The 25035-nt window shown below is 39.3% G+C and overlaps 1 protein-coding gene across 1 annotated transcript in view; it reads left to right on the plus strand.

Annotated features, from left to right (window-relative positions):
* The window catches only part of PLCH1 (phospholipase C eta 1), a 224402-nt gene that overhangs the window by 42799 nt on the left and 156568 nt on the right, over positions 1 to 25035 (plus strand). The gene's annotated exons all lie outside the window — the stretch shown is intronic.

Here is a 25035-nt window from a genome sequence, read left to right on the forward strand (position 1 = left end):
TAAAAGAAAGAAATGCTGGTTCTAAAAAATTACAATATAGTTAAATTTCAGAAGACAATAAGAACACTTGGAGGTTCCGTTGTTAATCTTTTTCACCTGTTTTTTCTAGTCCTTTATTCTGTGTTTCTATACACATGTATTTTACATAATTAAACTCGTATATTTAGTTTGGATCCTTTTTTCACGTAGCTTGTCAAACATTCTCTAGGTAGTTGCAGTGTCTTAAAAACATTGTTAATGGCTAGATAGTATTCCAAAGCATGAATATATATTTTATTTAATCATTCCCTTGTTGATAGGCATTTAGCTTTAGTTATTTACTATTATAGCTAATACTAAGGAAATATCCTTGTACATAGATTTTTATATTGCTGGTGATTGCTTTATGATAGCTTTCTAGCTATACTGATTATTGACTAAAATAAGTACAAACATTTTTACGAAACTTGCTGCATCTTGCCTGATGACTGACTTCTTATTAAATTTGTTACGACTCATGATATCAGTTTATAATACATTAGCAGTGTGTGAAAGTTCCTGTGAAATCCACCCCTCACCAAGTTACCTAGGTGCTTTGAATGAAAGGCCAGAGGACAGGGTCTGTGGAAGGTCCAGGCTGGGCACCACCTGGAGGCTCTTATACTGTGAAGCTACTGCTGCTCTCCACTTACTTTTGTGCTACTTTGCATGTTGTAAACAAAATTGTGAATATACTTTAAAAAATTGAATGGGTAATTTGGGATTATTTTGGGTTTTACAGGCTACTTTTCTTTTTAAGCTCCTGTGCCAGAGGCCCTAACAGCTCTGGCATTGTGTGGGAATATTCTCTAACTGGGAAAAGCAAGGAATTCTGAAATCAGGCCTGAAATCTTGCAGATGGTTCCCATGACCTGAAACGTGGAGCTGGTGGGAAGGGCCCGGATCTAGAGTTGGCCTGAGTTTGAATTTTTGTTCTAGCACATCTTGTCCACTTGAATATTTTTCTTGGATCTTAATATATCTCCTTGCAGAAGTTTCATGAAGATTTAGAGAAGGGCATGTTTGTGTAGTGGTCTTTGGTAAATGGTAGCTTTTATAAGCATTGACTCATTAAGTGACGTGGCTGCCATGTTTGTGTCATCCAGTGCCCCTGCTGACTTCAGAATTGGTGTTTGTTTTATGATATTTTTTGAATGGGCTGCACAGAAGGTTATTTACTGCTGCTGAGACTTTGGGTATTTAATAAGGGGTAGATATTTCTGGGCTCTCAAAAAATCCATGAGTGTTCCTTGGTGGTCAAATGCATACTCATGGGCCATGCCTGCTTTTTAAGAGTCATCTACCTGCCCTGTGGAGCCACTGAGTGCTCACACTGGGTACCTGGCTTGGCCCTTGAGGGTGCCTCAGAGCCATTCAGGATAAACGCAAGGCACTGCCCATTGCTGTGGTGTTGGGCTCCATATCTAACATGTGCACAAGCTTTTCCAGGGAGGAGCCTAGGGCGAGAGGGCTGGAGAACTTTTTGGGGAGGAAAAGACTTCCCTGTGTATGAGGAGGGTGAGGAACAGTTTGTTCCCTCCCCTCACACCCCCTTCTCTTGACATCACAAGATTGTGGTGGGGGATGTTTGTAAGGAAAAAAGAAGAGAGGTTTTCCAAGCCTTCCTTGGGGCCACTTTGGTTTCCATCTCTTTTCCAGATTGAGTGGGAAATTGACCCAAAGATGCCTTTTGCTTTTCAGGTAGCTTTGGTTCTGGGAAGCTAAAGGAACTAGAAATCCATCACTTGACACCAATTTTGTGTTTCGGAAACCACTGTCTTTTTGTAAAAGATTATCTAGGAGTATTAATTATTTGAATTATTTAACAGGAGTATTTCTGAAATATCTCAAATTTTGGGGTGCTACTGTGTGTTCAAAGTCCTGGTTAGTTCAGATTAAACAATAAAAGGCACTTCTTTTCTGGGCTTACGTAAAGGATTTCAAGACTAATAATAATAGCATAACAATGATAATATAAAATAATTGTGAGTCTAAGCACTTTATATGTATTAAAATTTTCCAGTAACACTTTGAAGTGGGAACTATTAATATGCCTGTTGTACAAATAAGGAAACCAAGGAGCAAAGAATTTAAGTAACTTGCCCAAGGTCACACAGCTAGTTGGTGGCAGAGTCAGTATTTGAACCCAGGCAAACCTGGGGTCTTAAACTCCTTTTTTTTTTTTTTAAAAAAAGTATTTATTTATTTGGTTGCGTTTGGTCTTAGTTGCGGCTGGGGGGCTCCTTAGTTGTGGCATGCAAACTCTTAGTTGAGGCATGCATGTGGAATCTAGTTCCTGGATCAGGGATCGAACCCAGGTGCCCTGCATTGGGAGCGCGAAGTCTTAACCACTGTGCCACGAGGGAAGTCCCCATAGGCTCTTAAACTCTTAACTGCTGTTTTGTATAGTTGTATATATATGTATGTCAGATAAAATCTGGCCAGAAGGATGTTTTAATTGTTTGTACCCACACATATGAAATTCAAATTTCTCAGGAGTATTTAAGAGTAAATAGTGGGGTTTGCAAATTGGCTGAGAGGTAGGCCAATTGGGAAACAGGTGAATGGGAATTGGGGTAGAGCTTTGCATCTTAGAGGAGAGGGGGGCAGTTAGGAGTCTGGACTGGGTGGTCCTGATGGGAATGGAGTAAAGGGGTTGACACTGGCATGGGAGGTGCTGGGAGTCTCAGGGGCCACGTCTGAAGCCGGGAAGAAGAAAATGTTAAGAGGGGTTGATACTAGATACAGAATTCTGGGAGTAAGGGAGTTAATGCTCAAGATGAAGAGACCTAGTTACAATGCTTAAATACAAGACTATAGTAAATTGTTTTTGAAATATCTACCTGTCTGTCTACCTGTCTCTATGAAGAAGTGGATTAAAACATGCAAATAATGCTTTTGTATACTTGAGGGAAAATTGTCCTCTGGTAACATGCTGGTTCATTCACTAAAAACTGGCTGTTTCAGACCCATTCATGCTACTTACATTGCCCACAGGGATATGCTTTATACCTGAGAAGTAACCCTCACTGCCTAAGTGTTTTGTTACTGTAACCTCATTCATTCTAAGTTGGAAACATGCCAGTCTTTTCTGTGATCGTTGCTATGTTTGTGTGTGGAATCAGAACAGAAATCAAGGAAAAGCTTCAACACTGTCAGTACATACGTGCTTAACCTGACTGGCACAAACGCAGTGTGCAGTGTAGAGGACCACACGTAGCTTATTTTCAGTGGATTGTTTTTGCCTCAAATGGAGTGATGTTTGCTTCCGAGAGTGTGTGCGCGTCTGTGTGTGCTTCTGTGTGTCTCTGTGTGTGCATTCATTTTCTGCATTCAGCCTGCGTCACTACCATGGTAATCAGTGTTTCTCAATGGCCTCTGTAGGTGAGGAGGTTTCTTTGATGGTTAAAGACGTACACTTCCCAGACATTAAATGTGCATAATGCCTTGAGGGCTTTCAGCGCTGCACTAAGCATGCATGTCTCATACCCAAAGTAGCCACAGTGCCTGCATTCCCACAATAGCGGCAGCCCTGAGCAGATGCTTCTAGTGTTCTTATCTGGCTGTGCTTTTCACTTTGGGACAAAGTTCTGTAATCATACCTCATGGATTTATTTTTTCCACACTGTAAAGCCTGAATTGTGAAGACCTCATCATGCCATAAAGGGCAACATGAGTCAAGTTCTTGGGGCTGCTAAGGATTTCTTTGCCTTTTTTTTTTCGTTTTCCCTTTTGGAGATGTGTATCAGGAAAAGGCTTTGCCTTTAGAGAGAAATTTTACTGCTCTTGCCAATAATGTTTAACGATATTACATTTAATGGCAGACCTTGAAGTGTATAAAAACTTAAGTCCAGAAAAAGGTAAGAGTCATACTACCAATTTGAAGGTAAGTGTAATAGTCCTAGTAAAAGATGCTATACATGTCATTTTATTTCATGCTGAGTTACGTTAAAGATTTATTTGAACTCTTGACAACATATTTGAGGTATTGTATTTCAATATGAGATGAAAAGGTAACAAAGTATTTTTGATTAGTCTCTCTCCTTGCCAATGTGTGCTTTTATAATGCTAGAATTTGCATGCTGACAGATTGGAAGAGCATCATTATAGTAAAGTGGTCAGTGACAAAACCATTTGTATTCTTAGGATATAAGTCAAGGATACAGACGTGCTTAAAAATCTCATTTGTCTGATACTTATAAACAGTGCGTTTTAATTTAAACATTGTCTAGTCTTTCTCAGTTTGAATAATGATGGATAAAACTCTATTTTAACTTCCTACTTTGTCCAGTAATCTGGACAAAATCATTCCCAATTTGTATCAATTAAAGAAAGTCATGAAGAGTGAAAATAAGTAGCTTTTGAAAATGAAATGGCATAAGTATTCAGCATGGATAAAATGGAGGCAGAATCCACGTATCGTGTTCTCAGAGCCTATCTGTCAGCTCCCCTGCATGAAAGAAACATTTTAAAGTATGAGTTAGGAGATCGGAAATTTGAAATATATGGAGATTGTTTTTGAATTATACGAAATGTTCCTGCCTGGTCAGACAGAATAAATGACATGTCAAGAAATGTCTTCTGAAAAAAAAAAAAAGAAAAGAAATGTCTTCTGAACTTATCTTCAAACTGAAATTTGTCAGCCATTTATTCATGTGCGTCTACTCAAATGTAACTTTATCATGTGAATGCTCCCTCTGAAAGCCTGTCTCGAGGTTGTTGCTAGTTCATGATATCAACTTCAATGTGCCATGTTTGCAGTACCAGCAGGGATGCTTGCTTTTTATTCAAAATATAAATTAAACCATGGTTGAGGTTTTTTTCTAAGACTTAGGAAGGAGCTTTTATACAGAAATGGGGTAGGATTTGGTTTACTCAGTATGCAGTTTGTCAGAAGGGTTTTCCATTAGAGTTTTATCTTTTAATATGTTTGGAAACTCTTTTGTATGCTGAATGTGGGAGTCAATTGAATGGCATAGCATAGCATCAGAATTGTCTTGCTTTACACATCATGGAAGTAATGATGAAAATGACTTCTATTGCTTTTACCACATAAAGTTATCTTTAGGATTAAAGTTAAAATTAAGCTTTGATTCTTAAACCTAATGGAAATTTGAATGAATTTTTCTAGTCAGATAAGCTCTTAAAGTTGACAAATGTAAGGTGTCTTGTTTGAAGGTAGATGTAGTCACAAAGAGATGGTCTTACTAGAGACTTTTTAAATGGGCATATACTTCATATTTTACTTAATAGATTTTCATTTATTCATTTTAATGATTTATTTTGCTGAGTGAAAAATTTTCTTTATGGACTGTCCATCTTGGTATTAAAATCATCTTAGTGGGTAGCAAGACTTTTTAAGAATAAATCTTTCTTCTGAATTCCAAATCACTATTAAGTGGAACCTTTTAAATTATACAGATCAACTCCATTTCCAAGTGTGTGAAATTAATAGATTCTGAATTCTCTTGAAATCTGAGTTGCATTATTTAACAGTAATGTCAGTGGAAGTGATTTCAATATATGGGGGTACGAAGTTCAAAAATGTTCATTCAGAGGCAGGAAGACCAGAAAGAAGAAACCTGAGTTTTGATGGTATATCCTTAGTCTTAAAACATCTATTAAGTGTAAAACTCATGTTTGCTCCTACATTTTGTATTTGTGCATATCCTTAGGGAATTATTCTTATTGTCATCATTTGCCTTATAATTTAATGCAATGTACTATAAACCTCCAAATTAGAAGGCATCTTTATTGATTCTTAAAACAACACTGAATATGTAAGGGACTTGATTTGCAGCATAAAAACAGAAGTCAGAGCAAGCTTGGGGCATGTAAGGCAAGTGTTTTATAATCTCATCATGTCTAGGAACCCCAGTTTCCTTTTTAGTAACAAGAGAGAACACTGCTTTCTTGCTTTACTTCACAAGGTTGTTATAAGAATTACTGGTATAATGTCTCTGAAAGCATTTGGAAGATGGAAAAGGATGACAGAAATGGAAAATGATACAGTCATGAAAATAAGGATGATGCATATTCTGTCTACTTTAGTTGAAAAGAATTTGCATTTGTTCTGGAGTGCAAATCAAAAGCACTTTGACCTAGAACCTCGGTACCATCTGCTACTAATTTTCCCCTTGGCTTAGTATAACCTACGTGCCAGCAGTGTGCGTGCTGTGTATGAATGCCTTATGGAAGGGCTGATGTCAATGTAGGAGTGAGTCCTAGATTCCTGGAGCAGGAAGAAACCATATTAATCCTTCTCTTTTTCAAGGAGAAAAAAACATAGGCTGTGCAATTTTCTCTTAAGACACGGAGCAGATCTGTGACTGGAATGAGGCCCTCCAATTCCCAGGTCATGATGGCTGGACCCACTCTCTTCAAATACAGATTTTTGCTTTTAGCAGATGCTAAACATTTAGATATTTGTGATCTCTCTCATCTTGTGTCATTTGAATTCTTTGTTCAAGGCCATTTTTAAGGAGGAGAAAACAGAGTTTCTTGTGGAATTCTTAACTGCTGAAAACGAATAACCAAATATATCAAATATATACTTTATTTACAAGGTGCCAATTGGGGGTATGAAAGTGAATAAAAGTATTAACCTCTTTTCCAGTAACTCATGACCTAGTGCAAAGACATGCTCATATCATTGTAATTATGGTCGCACTGTAGCAGAGGAGCATTCCAGTGGTACCTTGAGCATGGAAAAGTCAACAAAGGATTTCTGGAGGTGACATTTGAACTGAGCCTTGAAGGATAAGAATGATTATATCAGGTGGATAGGCAAAGATTGAAGATGAAGTAGGCAAGGGCCAATGAAAGGCCTCATAATCCAGGTTAAGAAATGTAGGCATTATCCAAGAAAAAAAAGCAGATGGTTTTAAACTGGGGAGAGAGTGACCTGATTTGAATTTCAGATCTCTCTGACAACAGTTTAGGGAATGATGGGAGGGATGAGGCTTGAGCAAGGGAGACCAGAAGTCTGTTGAAGTAAACAGGTGAGAATACAGTGGCCTCAACTTGGGTTTCTTAGCTTAGATGTTCTTTCAGGAGAAAACACTAGGCTCTCAAGTCCGCATTGGTGTCCTTTGCCCTGGTCACAGCTGCCCTAGAACTCACACTGCTTCTTCCTCTGCATATGCTTTGTATCCAGGCACTGTCTTGTAGTTGAACTAAATTAACTACAAGTAGGTATCTGCCTTATACGAAACTTAACACCTCTGTTCTTACTAAGTTTGCAACCTCTTGGCCATTAGACAGAATTGTGCCTAATAATGAGTATCTCTGCTCTTCTTTTACAGAGAACAGAAACCTATTTCCCCAAGAAGCTCAGAGAACCCCAACTCCACCTTTTGTAGGTTGTAGGACATTGGTTTCAGTGTTGTCATGTTGCTTGCATAATCACTCCAACTAAAACGTTAGAGTTGGGAGGTCGGTGGCCATTTCTTGGTCCTTAATCTTGTTTTTGTTGAAAATGGCTGTTTCCTTATTTAATGAAGATGATGATGTTCATGATGCTGTGTACTTTACTCTGATCCACAGATCTGTCCATTTTTTTTTTTTTTACTTTTTATATTTTTTATTAGCAGTTATGCACATCTTGTCATACTTGCCTCTCTCCTTCAGGATAAACTCCAAGAAATGGAACTGCAGCGTCAACTGGGGCAAACATTTTTTTTTTAACTTTTTATTTTATATTGGAGTATAGCCAATTAACAATGTTGTGATAGTTTCAGGCACACAGCAAAGCAACTCAGCCATACGTATACATGTATCCATTCTCCTCCAAACTCCCCTCCCATCCCGGCTGCCACATAACATTGAGCGGAGGTCCCTGTGCTATACAGTAGGTCCTTGTTGGTTATCCATTTAAAATATAACAGTGTGTACATGTTGATCCCAAACTCCCTGACTATCCCTTCCCCGCATCCTTCCCCCCTGGTAACCACAAGTTCATTCTCTGAGTCTGTTTCTTGAACTATCTGTCAGGGCAAGTTCTCCAACATTGTCCTTATTCAAAAAATTTTGGCTCTTTTCATGTATTTTCTATTCCAGAAGAATTTTAGAAATAGCCTCTCTAGTCCCAAGAGTAATTTTGTTGGGACTTTTTTATTGGAATTGCATTACATTTATAAATTAACTGCGGAGAACCATCAACATTAAGATATTGAGTCCTCCTTTTCAGGAACACAGTAGAAGGCACCATATTTAGGTCTTCTTTTATGTCAGTGAAGATTTAGAGTTTTCTTCTCATGCAGGTTGTCTACGTTTCTTTTTAGGTTTATTCTTGTGGTTTTAGTTGTTATTGTGAATAGATTTTTTTCAGTTACATTTTCTTATTTTTGAAAATAGTTAAAATTTAAACATAGTAGTATAGAAAAATTGGCACAAAAAGTATAGCTCCCTCTCTTAGCCCTCTTCACCTCTTTCCTAAATAAACTACTTTTACTATCCTTTTTTGTAGAGTTTTAGTGTTACTTTCATATCTCTAAATGATGTACTATACTATTTACTGATTTTCAATTTCTGATATTGTCTATTGATTTTATTCTATGGTAGATGAGGAATTAACTCACTTATAACCCATGTCTCTCAGTTACCCCATTGCTTACCTTTCTAACTTTAACAATTCTTTTATACTTTCATGTTCCCTGCTCTGCCAAATAGAAATACTCTATTCAGGGGGCTTCCCTGGTGGCACAGTGGTTAAGAATCTACCTGCCAATGCAGGGGACACGGGTTCGAGCCCTGGTCTGGGAAGATCCCACATGCTGCAGAGCAACTAAGCCCGTGTGCCACAACTACTGAGCCCACGTGCCACAGCTACTGAAGCCCATGCACCTAGGGCCTGTGCTCCACAACAAGAGAAGCCACTGTAATGAGAAGCCCGTGCACTGCAATGAAGAGTAGCCCCCGCTCGCGCAACTAGAGAAAGCCCGCATGCAGCAACAAAGACCCAAAGCAGCCATAAATAAATAAATAAGTAAATTTAAAAAAAAAAAAGAAAGAAATACTCTATTCAGTGATCATAGCACTCCCTTTTACCAATCCTTTCTCTCGGTTATCCCTCCTAACTTTTCTCAAGTATAATAATTTTTCTATTCTTTTTCTGTATTTATAAATACTCATTCCATGTTTCAGTAATAGGTTGATTTTAAAAGTTTATTATTTTTGTTGGCTGCATTGGGTCTTCGTTGCTGCACGTGGGCTTTCTCTAGTTGTGGCGAGTGGGGGCTACTCTTCCTTGTGGTGCGTGGGCTTCTCATTGTGGTAGATTCTCTTGTTGCAGAGCACAGGCTTTTGGCGTGTGGGCTCAGTAGTTGTGGATCGCGGGCTCTAGAGCGCAGGTTCAGTAGTTGTGGCGCATGGGCTGAGTTGCTCTGCGGCATGTGGGATCTTCCCAGACCAGGGATCGAACCCATGTCCCCTGGATCGGCAGGTGGATTCTTAACCACTGCACCACCAGGGAAGTCCTAAAAAGTTTATTATCAGTAAGCAAAGTTTATATACTCTGATTACATATGTTTACACAATTTTGACTATATGACTGCTCACCAGAGCAAGGTAATTGCCTAAGTTAACTTTATTTAAGGGTACTACTTCAGAAGTTGGCATATGAGGAAAAGGACAGATTGTGGAGATTTCTTTGTCATATGACGGTATCAAATTCATTAGAGAAAATTGAGAACCTGATAGTCTGACAACTAGCAGTCTTGATCATAGCTCAATGAGGCAAGTATAGGTATCTCCATTATTGGGGTGAGGAATTTGAGTTGCAGAGAGAGAAAAATTTTGTAACTTGCCCTAGGTCATAGTGTAATGGGTACAGCTGACATTTGAATCCTGTTGGCTGACTTTGGAGCTCGGCTTGCAGTCGTGTTCCCTCTCTTAGTGATGATATTATTGTCCTGTAGGTGGTAAGATATGTAGGCAGGAAGCAATCGATTGCCTTCTCTGTACAGGGTTCTCTACTGTATCTCATCTCTACAGATATCTTGGTTTAACTTCTGCAGATGTCTTTCCTCAGCCATCAGCCTGGCCTGACATTACCTTGAGTAAAGGGACCTGCAAATGAGTACTTCCTGAGTAAGAAACAGAAAGAATAATGTGTGATAGATTACATGGGGGTTGGTATAGGGAAGCAGTGGGATAATAACGGTTAGCATGGGACCAGATCACACAAGGTTTTTTATACGCCCATGAGGAGTTTGGGCTGGATCTAACAAAGAAGGGAAGAGGATGGTAAACTTTGGAGTGAATGGATGATATAAAAGTGGTATTTTACAGAAAAAAATGGTATTTTAGGGAAACACAGGATAGTTAAGGAGAAAAGAAGTGCTGTGAAGGATTGATTCAACAGCCAAAGATAAAGAGTCCTTCAGTCTACTTGAGAAATTGGTTCAGGTATTTCAAGGCCATGAACACTTGTCACTGAGGTTTTGACGAATGATCTGTTACTGTCTCTAATTACTTGTCAGCAAAACAGAAGCTACCATGAGTGAGCTAGAGTTACTTCAGCTGTCTCCTTGAAGAAAGGTGAATGATTGTTTCTACTGATCTGTTTAAAGAATAAGCCACAGTGGTAGATGTGTGTAACATAAGGTTTCCGTCTAATCCAGTGACCTGTTGCTTCTCACTTTTCTTTAAAATTGATGTCAGTATTGTCTGTCTTTCCCCCCAGGGAGGGTATGAAAAAATAAAATTTGAGAAAATATACAAGCGGGGGTCTGAGGCACCCCCCCATTCAAATGTACAAAATCAGGAGAAGAGATAAGAAGGAATGATTTAAAGGCTGTGAAGAATAATTTTGTTACTTTCCCTTTCATAGTTTCTCTTTGCACATTTTCCCCTCATGTCTAAGTTCTTCATTTGCCCTTTTCTTTCTTTTCTTTTTTTTTTTTTTTGCGGTACGCAGGCCTCTCACCGCTGTGGCTTCTCCCGTTGCGGAGCAGAAGCTCCGGACACACAGGCTCAGCGGCCATGGCTCACGGGCCCAGCCGCTCTGCGGCATGTGGGATCTTCCCGGAGTGGGGCACGAACCCACGTCCCCTGCATCGGCAGGCGGACTCCCAACCACCGTGCCACCAGGGAAGCCCTGCACTTTTCTTTATTGTTTATTTTGAATGTCCAAAGTTATGTCCAAAGACTGTTTAAAAAAACAAGCAATATTGATTTTATATTCAGTGCTAAGTGAAATTTCCCCTTGCTTTTCTCAGTCCTCAGATATAATTGTGCTTGGTACTTTGGCCTGTGGGTTTGCATCCTTCCAGGAGTGTGTGTTATGTGTATGCACACATATACAGAAAGGAGTTACATCAGTAGGGAAGGTTTCCTGGGGAATTAAATTTTTATGTAATCAGCAAGGAGGATGAAAAGTATAAATTCTGTGGACCGTTCGTAACTTACCTTCCCATCTTTACTTGTTGAGCCCCAGTATGAACATGAGGTAGGACCTCAGCTATTATTTAGCTAGAATTACTTAGTTACTAAGCTAGATTTAGTAACTAAATTCCTCTCATACAATGAGCGTTCTCCTGATACTGGGGTTTTAAGGTTAATTTATATTATTTCATCCTTATTCTCTCATTTTCGTACTTTTTCTTTACTCATTTCTTTTCTCGGGTTCTCACTGATATTTCGAAAAATGAAGCTCAGAAAATTAAGTAGGGGACTTCCCTGGTGGTGCAGTGGTTGAGAGTCCGCCTGATGAAAGAAAGCAGGCATGGGGAGTGTAATAAATAGGAATATACAAATTTTGGTGGTGCAGTGGGGGGAAGGGGGAATCATGTTTCATATTATTTACCACTTTATTTTCATCTTATTTAAAAAGTTAGGTTGACCAATCTTATTTAATCATGGTGTGTAGTCATTCTGAACTTTAGTTCATATTCTTTCACTATTTACTTTTTTCTTCTGTCTCAAATTTATGCCTATTTTCCCTTGAAGATGTGGCAGATGGAAGCAAGATAGGCAGAAAGGAACAAAGGAAGAATAAAATGAAGAATGAAGCCACCCCATTCTTCTTAGGCTTGCATTTCTTTCTTTTTCTACTCTGAGCACTCACTCTTGTTGCTTGTGACCTCTCTTCCACAAAGTCTTCTTTTCTGTTTTTAAACGTCCCTGCCCTAGTTTTCTAATTTCCTTTTGTTCTTTTTTTTTTCATAGAAATAAGATTTCAAATGTATTTGATTTATAAAGCCACATGCAAGTCCATGAAGATCAGAATCAGTGGTTGGTATTATTCTGGTTCGGACATGGTTAGCTGTAAGATCTTGGAGCAGTCACCTACCCGTTGTGTTGAGTTAGGGGATCTTTCTAAGATGCTTTCTGTGACTTTTCTCATTCTGAGCTCAGAAGTGTTGTTAAGAACAAAAGCAAAGCAACAAAAATATTGGCAGGCTTGGCAGAAGCCATAAGGATCTTGGAGAGCAACAAACTGATGAAAGTTCTAAAGTTATTGGCCATTAGTACAAATAGCGTCAGCAGGCCATGGCTAATGTTCTCTTGGGATTTATTGGGTGGATATGGCCCTTATTTGAAGAGCGAGTTCAATTTTGGTCACTGCATTTAAAAAGGGTGGAAATTGGTGTATGGTAATGGATAGTAACAGAATGGAAAATGGGTTCCTTTAGGAACAGGTCAAGATTAAGGGGCTGAACATACTGTTTCTTGGTTGAACAATTCAGTTTTGTAATTCTGCGGTTACTCGCTATTTATTTACCTTTTCATACTTCTTAACTTCTTCATTTGACTAATGTGTGTTTTCTTCTATCTGTAATCTTATTTATTAAATTTAAGTTTAATTTTTATTTTATATTGGAGTATAGTTGATTTAAAGTGTTAGTTTCAGGTGTACAGCAAAGTGATTCAGTTATACATATTCATATATCCACTCTTTTTCAGATTCTTTTCCCATATAGGTCATCACAGAATATTGAGTAGAGTTCCCTGTGCTATACAGTAGGTCCTTGTTGATTATTTTATATATAGTAGTGTGCATATGTTAATGTGGGTTTTTTTATGTCATTGTTTTGTGCTACTCCTTTATTCTTCTGGACACAATTCCACGTTTACACTCCTTTCTTCAATTTCTTTATTTTCTCATTTATTTTCCTTGTTCTTTTATTCGTATTGCTGGGACCTTCCCCCATTCTCACATTTTTAACTTTACCATTTCTTTGTTTCTTTGTACGCTTTAATGAGACACAAGGGAAACTGGTGGCAGGGAGAGCACAGGATTTCTCCAGTGCAGTGGTACACTGGGGGAGAATGTGGGATCTGGAATAAGATAGCAGCAAAATGGGCTTCCCTGGTGGCGCAGTGGTTGAGAGTCCGCCTGCCGATGCAGGGGACACGGGTTCGTGCCCCGGTCCGGGAAGATCCCACATGCCGCGGAGCGGCTAGGCCCGTGAGCCATGACCGCTGAGCCTGCGCGTCCGGAGCCTGTGCTCCGCAACAGGAGAGGCCACAGCAGTGAGAGGCCCTCGTACCACAAAAAAAAAAAAAAAAGTAGCAAAAAACAACCAAAAGTTCTAATAGCAGCTTAGCCTTTTAGGTAATCACCTGGGTCAATTTCTCTGGCACTTTTTTCCTCATTTAACAAATACGGATTCCATGCATTTCAAAGAGTTGTGAGGATTAAATGAGAAGATGTGTGCAACTAGTCTTGCCCAGTGCTTGGTACCTAGGGCTTCAGTGAATGTTGCATCCCTCCCCTAATAATACACGCCTGCTCATTTCAGTACCTGTGTTCTACACACCCCTCATCTGTGTCCCCTCCTTCCTTTCTCTCAGTGTTGACAACCTTTATCAGTTTCTATTTGTATTTTTCCACTCATTCTTGGGTACTTACCCTTTTAGGTACCTACTATATAACCGAAACCAAAAATAAGTCAAGCATTGATAAAAGTATGAAAGAAAAAACCTAAGGAAGCAATAAGTTAAATAAAGTTGATTGTAATTAGCAAAACAGCTTTTTAATTTAGAAACAGATTACCCACTCAATTCTGATAGTCATAGCTCACCTACAGTATACAGTATCACTTGGGAAGTATCACCTGAGAAGAATTAATATTTGATTGTCTGTGCTGATTTCTTCATGTTAAGTCTTTCAAATCCAGAAGTTGCTCTGCTTCTAGCCACTAAGACCAATTGTATAAATTAAGCATACTGTCACCTTAAAGATAACTTCTAAATGTTATGCATTTAGGATCTTCCACAGATGAAACAGGATGTTTTTTAAAAAATACAAGGAAGAGAACTAAAAAATTGTTTAACTGTGTTTTCAAAAATTAAATGCGAGGTTTGTTTTTTGTTTTTGCCTAACCTGACTGGCGAAGGATAAAAAAAAAAAAAGATATCCAGTGTCAGTAGAGGTGTGGGAAAATGGACATTTTTATACATAGCTAGTGGGAATCTGAATTAGTATTTCTGGAGGGCAGTTTGACCCTTGGTAAAGAGTCTTTTTTTTTTTTTAACTTTGTAAAAGTACTTGCACATTTTCACAGATATATCTATCAATAGGAATGTATTACAGTAATTTTTTTGTAATAGCAAGAAAAGGGGAATAACCTAAATGTGCACTAGGAAATAACTGATTTTTGAAAAATAACACATCTATATCGTGGGGCAGTGCAGCTACTCACAATGATATGAAGATCTTTTGATGTGAGGAGATTTCCCATGGTTATATTCATTGGAAAATATTATATTCCTATTTTTCTTAATGCCTACATATATGTGCATAAAAAAGGCAAAATAAGTTCAGAAGTTTATGCCTCAAAGTTACAATACTAGTTACCTTTGACTATGGGATTATGTATGTTTTATTTTTTTCTCAGTTCTTCATACATTTATAATTAGCACATATTACATTTATAATCAGAAAAAAACACTAAAAATCAAGTTATGAAAAGAACAATCTTCTGCTAGCTCACAGCTCTGCTCTGATTATGCCAGGACTATCCTGAGACTCTTGAGTTGGTCTCACTGCCTCGAGCCTATTCTTCCTCTGGTTGGGTGTACTAATGGCACGTCTCTTATTTTGGGCTGTCTCTTTTTCTCTCCAAGTCCTTCTTTAGGGTTGTAGACAAGTCCCTTCCCAGTGCTTATCTTTTTTTTTTTTTTTTTTTCGGTACGCGGGCCTCTCACTGTTGTGGCCTCTCCCGTAGCGGAGCACAGGCTCCGGACGCGCAGGCTTAGCGGCCATGGCTCACGGGCCTAGCCGCTCCGCGGCATGTGGGATCTTCCCGGACCGGGGCACGAACCCGTGTCCCCTGCATCGGCAGGCGGACTCTCAACCACTGCGCCACCAGGGAAGCCCCTCCAGTGCTTATCTTTGCTGGCTCTCCTTCCACTGCTTTGCTAATTTGCTATCTAACCATTTAGAACAATTTGTACTTTCTTAAACGCACCCCTTGCTTATTCTAATATATCTCCTGTCTGAAATATGATCTCTTCTGCTTCATCAGCCTGATAAACACAGCATTTACATCTCTTCTATAGCTGAGTGCAAACAGCACTGGACCTGGGCACAGGCTGTGTTTGTTAAGGGAGTTCCTGTAACAGATAAAGCTCTGTATCTCAGTGGCTTAATGCAAATTTCCTGCAGCCTTCATAGTCTAATAATGCAGATGTTTCTGGTTGGGTGGCTCTCTTCCAGGTGGTGGTTCATGGACTCAGGCTCTTTCAATTTTGTGGTTCTGCTTTTGTCAACCTGTGACTTACAAGGTTGCCTTAGGGGTGTCTCCTTCTCAGACAACTGAAAAGTGTAAAGGAAGTAGAGAATCGTGTACAGGAGATTTTTATGAGGAAGTTTTAAGGGGCAAGGTGGAAATTCTACTGGCCAGAACCCAAGCACATGGACATACCTAACTGCAGAGGAGCCTGGGAAATGTAATCTGGTGTGTGCCCTGGTAGAAGAGGAAATTACTTTTGGTGAACACATAGTAATCTCTGCCTATTATGCAGAAGCTCAGATCCTACCTCCACTCCTTGTTGTGGGATGACTTAAAGTTCTTTATTTGAGCTTCAGTTTTCTCACTTATAAAATGAGGATAATAAGACCTACCCACTGCAAAGAGTTGGTATGAGGATTAAACTTTGAGTCATTATATATGAAATAGCTTCATTATTTCTGAAACGTTATACAGATACAAGGGGGAAGCTTTCACCAGCACAGATATCTCTGTTTTGCATTAAAGAATGTACCCGACCTGTGGATTAGACCACAAATTAGCAAATTACGTCCTGTGGGCCAATCTGACCTGCTGCCTGTTTTTGTAAATAAAGCTTTATTGGAACACAGCCATGTTCAATAGTGTACATATTTTCTAAGGATGCATTTGTACTACAAGCAAAGTTGAGTGATTGCCACAGAGACCGTATGGCCCACAAAGCCTAAAACATTTACTGTACGGCTCTTTACAGAAAATGTCTGCTGACCTTTGGACTAGACTGTGAGTGTCTGAGGTCTCACTCATTTGATATTCAGTGTAGTGTCTGAGATGTAGCAGATGCTCAGGGAATCTTTACCGAGCGTCTGAAATCTCTTTTTAGAGCCCTGCAGCTCAGAGATTATGCAGCCGGAAGGCAACTTTAGGAGGAAAGATGCCTGTCTGTCAGAGTGGATGAGCACTGTAGGTTCCTTTGCACTCTTTGAATAGCCAAAGAGCAAAAATAATCAGGCACCCTGAGTGCAGGCCCAGCTGAATCCCCTCTACTATGCTGCCTTTGCCAGGCTCTTTTCTGCACAGAAGCAAATGCTCTTTCTCATCATATAATTGGTCCAATCATCAAACTGTTTATGGTGCATCACTATTCAACTCATTATCGCTGGCAAATATTAAGTGAGTGATTATTGCAGGGAGTAAAAGGCAGAATAAGGGAGTTGACTGAGGAATGCTTTCATTTTACAAGTGCACTGTCTCATGAATGTCTGCTTTTGCTTGTTATGAAGCCTGACTTTTGCAAGTTTGAAGACATGACAGCCTGAACAACGGTAGTGCAAAGTTGATAACAACTCTTTTCTTCTAATGATTGGCAAATTAACAGTATATATAAGGGACTTCCCTGGTGGTCCAGCGGTTAAGACTGCACTCCTAATGCAGGGGGCCCGGCTTCGCTCCCTGGTCGGGGAACTAGATCCCTCATGCCACAACTAAAAAGATCCCGCATGCCGCAACTAAGACCTGGAGCAGCCAAATAAATATTTTTATATATATATATATATATATCAGTCAGTCCGTACAAATTCAGCATTTAGCACATAGAGATATTATGCTAGGTAATGGAGAGGAAGTTCACTGAACTAACATTTATTAACTGCCGAGTAGCTGTTATGCACCATGCATTGGACTAGGTGCCAAGAATAGTAGGATAAATAAGCCAGAGTCTCTGCTTGAGGCACATACAGCTTAGTGGGTGAAGATACACAAAGAATTGGCAGATCTCCTTACCTTTGAGAGATAGGGAGAATTTTCCTGGGAGATGATATTTTTATAGACATCAATATCTGGAGCAGCAGTCTATGCAACTGGAATAATCAGGAGGTGGAAAACTTTGGCTAGGTTATGGAGAGTGGAGGAGAGGGGCAGAAGAGGAAAGAGAAAAAAAAGTATAAGATTTAATCAGTTAGTTAGTGATAGAACTGGGTCAAGATTTACTTCTCCATGCATATTCTTAGTTACCCAAACCTAACCAAAGGCACTTGTCTAAGTTGATTAAATCACACGTTACAAAAGGGGTGTTTTTACAGCTATGTATAGTACATATGTATTTGTAGCTTTTTCTCATTTTTGTTTTGTGCAGTTGTATTTTATAGTATCTTTGTAAAACTTGGCCATTGAAAATACGAGGATAGGAGATTGGTTCAAGATGGCGGAGTAGAAGGACGTGCACTCACTCCCTCTTGCAAGAGGACCGGAATCACAACTAACTGCTGAACAATCATCGACAGTTCTGGAACTCACCAGACAATCATCGACACTGGAACTCACCAAAAAACATACCCCACATCCAAAGACTAAGGAGAAGCCACAGTGAGACGGTAGGAGGGGCGCAATCACTATAAAAGAAACCCCCAAACTGGAGAACACTTATACCACAGAAGTCCACCCACTGGAGTGAAGGTTCTGAGCCCCACGTCAGGCTTCACAACCTGGTGGTCCGGCAATGGGAGGAGGAATTCGTAGAGAATCAGACTTTGAAGGCCAGCAGGATTTGATTGCAGGACTTCGACAGGGAAGGAGCACTGACCCCATAGGAGACTGAAACAGACCTACCTGCTAGTGTTGGCGGGTCTCCTGCAGAGGTGGGGTGTGGCTGTGTCTCACCATGAGGACAAGGACACTGGCAGCAGAAGTTCTGGGAAGTACTCCTTAGCGTGAGCACTCCTAGAGTCCACCATTAGCCCCACCAAAGAGCCCGGGTAGGCTCTAGTATTGGGTGGCCTCAGGCCAAGCAACCAACAGGGAGGGAACCCAGCCCCACCCATCAGCAGGCAAGCAGATTAAAGTTTTACTGAGCTCTGCCCACCAGAGCAACAGCCAGCTCTACCCACCACCAGTCCCTCCCATCAGGAAACTTGAACAAGTCTCTTAGATAGCCTCATCCTCCAGAGGGCAGACAGCAGAAGCAAGAAAAACTACAATCCTGAAGCCTGTGGAACAAAAACCACATTCATAGAAAGATAGACAAGATGAAAAGGCAGAGAGCTATGTACAGATGAAGGAACAAGACAAAACCCCAGAAAAACAATTAAATGAAGTGGAGATAGGCAATCTTCCAGAACAAGAATTCAGAGTAATGATAGTGAAGTTGATCCAGGACCTTGGAAAAAGAATACAGGCAAAGCTTGAGAAGATGAAAGAAATGTTTAACAAAGACCTAGAAGAATTAAAGAACAAACAAACAGAGATGAACAATACAATAGCTGGAATGAAAAATACATTAGGAGGAATCAATAGCAGAATAACTGAGGCAGAAGAACGGATAAGTGACGTGGAAGACAGAATGGTGGAATTCACTGCAGCGGAACAGAATAAAGAAAAAAGAATGAAAAGAAATGAAGACAGCCTAAGAGACCTCTGGGACAACATTAAATGCAACAATCTTCGCATTATACAGGTCCCAGAAGGAGAAGAGAGAGATAAAGGACCTGAAAAAATATTTGAAGAGATTATAGTTGAAAACTTCCCTACCATAGGGAAGGAAATAGCCACCCAAGTCCAGGAAGCACAGAGAGTCCCAGGCAGGATAAACCCAAAGAGAAACACGCCAAGACGCATAGTAATCAAATTGGCAAAAATTAAAGAAAAATTATTGAAAGCAGCAAGGGAAAAATGACAAAAAACATACAAGGGAACTCCCATAAGGTTAACAGCTAATTTCTCAGAAAATTACAGACCAGTATCACTGATGAAGATAGATGCAAAAATCCTCAACAAAATACTAGCAAACAGAATTCAACAACATATTAAAAGGGTCATACACCATGATCAAGTGGGATTTATCCCTGGGATGCCAGAATTCTTCAATATATGTAGATCAGTCAATGTAATACACCATATTAACAAATTGAAGAATAAAAACCATATGATCATCTCAATAGATTCAGAAAAAGCTTTTGACAAAATTCAACACTCATTTATGACAAAAACTCTTCAGAAAGTGGGCATAGAGGGAACCTACCTCAACATAATAAAGGCCATATACGACAAACCCACAGCAAACATCATTCTTAATGGTGAAAAACTGAAAGCATATCCTGTAAGATTAGAAAGAAGACAAGGATGTCTATTCTCACCACTGTTATTCAACATAGTTTTGGAAGTCCTAGCCATGGCAGTCAGAGAAGAAAAAGAAATAAAAGGAATACAGATTAGAAAAGAAGTAAAACTGTCACTGTTTGCAGATGACATGATACTATACATAGGGAATGCTAAAGATGCCACCAGAAAACTACTAGAGCTAATCAGTGAATTTGGTAAAGTAGCAGGATACAAAATTAATGCACAGAAATCTCTTGCATTCCTATACACTAATGATGAAAAATCTGAAAGAGAAATTAAGGAAACACTCCCATTTACCACTGCAACAAAAAGCATAAAATACCTAGGAATAAACCTGCCTAGGGAGACAAAAGACCTGTATGCAGAAAACTATAAGACACTGATGAAAGAAATTAAAGATGATAAAAACAGATGGAGAGATATACCATGTTCTTGGATTGGAAGAATCAATATTGTGAAAAATGACTATACTACCGAAAGCAATCTACAGATTCATTGCAATCCCTTTCAAACTACCAATGGTGTTTTTCACAGAACTAGAACAAAAAATCTTAAAATTTGTATGGAGACACAAAGGACCCAGCATAGCCAAAGCAGTCTTAAGGGAAAAAAACAGAGCTGTAGGAATCAGGCTCCCTGACTTCAGACTATACTACAAAGCTACAGTAATCAAGACAATATGGTACTGGCACAAAAACAGAAATATAGATCAATGGAAACGGATAGAAAGCCCAGAGGTAAACACACGCACCTGTGGTTAACTAATCTATGACAAAGGAGGCAAGGATATACGGTGGAGAAAACACAGTCTCTTCAATAAGTGGTGCTGGGAAAAACTGGACAGCTAATGTAAAAGAATGAAATTAGACCACTCCTTAACACCATACACAAAAATAAACTCAAAATGGATTAGAGATCTAAATGTAAGACTGGACACTATAAAACTCTTAGAGGAAAACATAGGAAGAACACTCTTTGACATAAATCACGGCAAGATCTTTTTTGATCCACCTCCTAGAGTAATGGAAGTAAAAACAAAAAAAAACAAATGGGACCTAATGAGACTTCAAAGCTTTTGCACAGCAAAGGAAACTACAAACAAGACGAAAAGACAACCCTCAGAATGGGAGAAAATATTTGCAAACGAAGCAACTGACAAAGGATTAATCTCCAAAATATATAAACAGTTCATGCAGCTCAATATTAAAAAAACAACCCAATCCAGAAATGGGCAGAAGACTTAAATAGACATTTCTCCAAAGAAGACATACAGATGGCCAAGAAGCACATGAAAAGCTGCTTAACATCACTAAGTATTAGAGAAATGCAAATCACAACTACAGTGAGGTATCACCTCGGGCCAGTTAGAATGGGCATCATCAGAAAATCTACAAACACCAAGTACTGGAGAGGGTGTGGAGAAAAGGGAGCCCTCTTGCACTGTTGGTGGGAATGTAAATTGATACAGCCACTATGGAGAACAGTATGGAAGCTCCTTAAGGAACTAAAAATAGAATTACTATATGATCCAGCAATCCCACTACTGGGCATATACCCAGAGAAAACCATAATTCAAAAAGACAGACGCACCCCAATGTTCATTGCAGCACTATTTATAATAGCCAGGTCATGGAAGCAACCTAAATGCTCATCAACAAATGGATAAAGAAGATGTGGTTATATATACAAAGGTATATTACTCACACATAAAAAGGAATGGAATTGGGTCATTTGTAGAGACGTGGATGGACCTAGAGACTGTCATACAGAGTGAAGTAAGTCAGAAAGAGAAAAACAAATATTGTGTATTAATGCATATATGTTGAACCTAGAAAAATGGTAGAGATGAACTAGTTTGCAGGGCAGAAATTGAGACACAGATGTAGAGAAGAAATGTACGGATACCAAGGGGGGAAAGCAGGGTGAGGCGGTGGTGGTGGGATGAAGTGGGAGATTGGGATTGACATATATACACTAATTTGTATAAAATGGGTAACTACTAGCCTGCTGTACAAAAGAATAAATAAAATGCAAACATTCAAAAAATAAAATGGGAAAAAAAAAGGAAACTACTCAGATATATTACTCCTAAGAAACTAGCAGAAAAACGATAGAGTCTCATTTCACTTGGCCCCCTAGAAACTACAACAGTGGGCGTTGGTCCTTAATAATTGTTTACTGTTAAAATATTGGGAATTTTAATTTAATAATCCTTTTAATTATTGAAAAAGGAAATACATAGACACAGGAGGCAAAGATCAATCACTGAACAATTCAGAGTTCTCATTGGGACTGGAGATATTTGATTGTAATGCATTTTCCGGTCTCTCTGGTTTCTTATTTTCTAGTCTCAGGCTTATGGTAAAAAATATATCTATTGCTTTTAGATCATGGTAGTTCCTCTATATATTTATGAATGTCCCCGTGATAAGCTTGTACAAAGTTGTACCTTCAAGGCCTTTTATTGAACTATGTGGGTGATGGGCCCCCAGCCAGGATATGGAGATGATAGCTCCATCTTGGGTCAGTTTTTGGGCTTTCTGTATTGATTCTGCTGACCTATCAAGGGGACAGTACTCCCCTGTTCCTCAATATGCTAGTTTTCCATGTGACATTATGTTTGAAAGCCTCAGGCAGGTGGGGATTTGGGCTATATGGAATGTTCTGCAGAGCACAGCAGGCCTTTGTTATTTGGTAAATTTCATATGAAATTCAATTACCTATGAAGTCACTCTAGGGGAGCCGCTCATCCTAAGGTACATAGGAAAAGGAAAATTGTCAATTCATTTTCCAACAAGGGATTTCTTTTTCTCTTTCTTTTTTTTTTTAAACATCTTTATTGGAGTATAATTGCTTTACAGTGGTGTGTTAGTTTCTGCTGTATAACGAAGTGGATCAGCTATACATATACATATATCCCCATATCCCCTCCGTCTTGCATCTCCCTCCCACCCTCCCTATCCCACTCCTCTAGGTGGTCACAAAGCACCGAGCTGATCTCCCTGTGCTATGTGGCTGCTTCCCATTAGCTATGTATTTTACATTTGGTAGTGTATATATGTCCATGCCTCTCTCTCACGTCATCCCAGCTTACCCTTACCCCTCCCTGTGTCCTCAAGTCCATTCTCTATGTCTGTGTCTTTATTCCTGTCCTGCCCCTAGGTTCTTCAGAACCATTTATTTTTAAAGGGATTTCATTTTAAAAGGAGCATGTTGATTTTCTTTTAATAATGTAAAATCCAAATGCGCAAAAGATGAAGCAAAACTCATGACACTGATATGGGTAAATGGGTAGAAGAATTATTTTATGTCCCCTTCCCCACCTTCCCATTCCTGCAGTAGTTGAAATAATTTAACGAAAGTTCAGGTGTAGCTGTAGTTAGATCACTTCTAATATTAAGATATTAGGAGGAGTATATGCTTCTAAGGGATGCTGTTTTCCTTGTAAATCCCTATGCTTTTTAGTCTAGTGCTGTGCACATAGCAGGCTTTTAAGGGCTATTAACTGTTGAAACATCCTTATTGTGTATGACCTACTGTAGCTGGCTGGAAATAGCCTTGGAGTTGGTCTGCTGCTGCAATCTCAATTTCACATGCCTTCAGCTTCTGTAGCATTAAGAATTTCAGAATTTGCTCTGAGAGCTAGCTTAGAGAGAGAAGAGGCTGGTAAAAGTGGCTGTTGACTTGTGCAAAGAATACAGTTCTCCTAAAGGTGATGTGCACAGGTGGCCATGGGTTCTGCACTATTAGGAAGAGTGTTTAATTGTGTTCAGCCTGTTAGGCACTGAAGACTGCCACACAGAGGGGGCAGTGCCTTTATAACTCAGGTGTGGATGCCGTTTCAAAAGATCCTTCCATTCTAGAAGACATCTGGCTCCCCCTTTCATGGGTATAGGTAATGAATTTAGAGATAGAAATGCTTTCCATGTTAAATAAGAGAAATCTCATAGTTGGCACTTGATATACCAATGTCAAATGAAGCAGAAGGCCTCGTTCTCTCATGGTCGACTGATGTTGGAAGAAGATTAAGGGTGAGTGAACATCTCACTGCTGTCAGGTGGTCAGGAACAATAAAGGAGTATTTTGCAATTTTGAGTTAGGGAAGTCTCCTTGGTTGTTGAGACATATCTCTTATCCTGATGACTAGGAACTTAACTGACCTGTGCCTAATGTCCTTCACCATCTTCAGCTCCATTGTTTCTTCATGCTTCAAAGAAGCTGAGGAGGCTTGGTTTCCAGTGACTGATGCATTGTAATGGGCTCTATCCAGCTCCAAACAGTGGTGATGGGATAGCTAGGGAGACAATTTGGGTTTGTCTTTGTGAGTGTGGTACTACTGCTTTGACAAGTAGATAGGTTAGTTCTATGGGCTGCTGGGTAATTATGTTTTCTAAGTAAGATTAACTTCTTAATTACTTCTGAAGGAGAAGCTGTAATATCAAACTGTGATTGTTTTTGGCAGGCAGCCAAGGGAAAAAGAATGCAGCCAAATGTGTGACTACTTCTTTCCAAGTATGAAAGGCATACTTCTCAGTAGGATTATTTAACCATTAGATAAAAACAGACTTAAGTTGTTGCATCAAAGATGAATAGAGATTAACTATGGAAACATACTTCTTTAAAAGCATGTTTTATTTTTTAAGAAATATTCTTTACTAAATGACATTTAATACTCTAGTAATAAAGCTTAAGGAGTAAAAAATGGGAAATGATGGGGAATATCTTAGCTTTTTATCAAAAGTATAGTTTCAGATTTTATAATTCAATAAATATTTTTGAAATAATATAGGTGAGGAAAAATTATATTTCCTACAACCCTCCTAGGTTCTCTGGCAGAGGGTCCTATAAATTGGACTGCCAAAAATAGCATACAAATTAATAAATGTTTTATATGATACAGGAGCCTTCATAAGGAAATGAAGACCTGAAGTACTGGTTTAGCCAGAGCGTTTTTATAGTAGGTTTGATGAAGAGTGGAAAAATGTGATAGGAAAAAAGGGTATGAGCTAAGGGTAGTAAACTGGGGGAAATTTAGCAAGGCCCGTGTATTTGGATTCTTCTTGGCATCCCTCTGTCTAGCAATCCCCTTGTAACCACCACTCCACTCTGTTTCTATGAGTTCAGCTTTTTTTTTTTTTTTTTTTTTTTCTGACTTGAGCATCTTTTATTCTGCACTTTGGGGCCTCCTTGCCCCCATGCTACTGGTGGTGGCCTTTGTCCAGAG

The sequence above is a fragment of the Neophocaena asiaeorientalis genome, unplaced genomic scaffold (genome assembly GCF_003031525.2).
Source record: "Neophocaena asiaeorientalis asiaeorientalis breed wild unplaced genomic scaffold, Neophocaena_asiaeorientalis_V1.1 scaffold556, whole genome shotgun sequence".
Taxonomy (NCBI): Eukaryota; Metazoa; Chordata; class Mammalia; order Artiodactyla; family Phocoenidae; genus Neophocaena; species Neophocaena asiaeorientalis.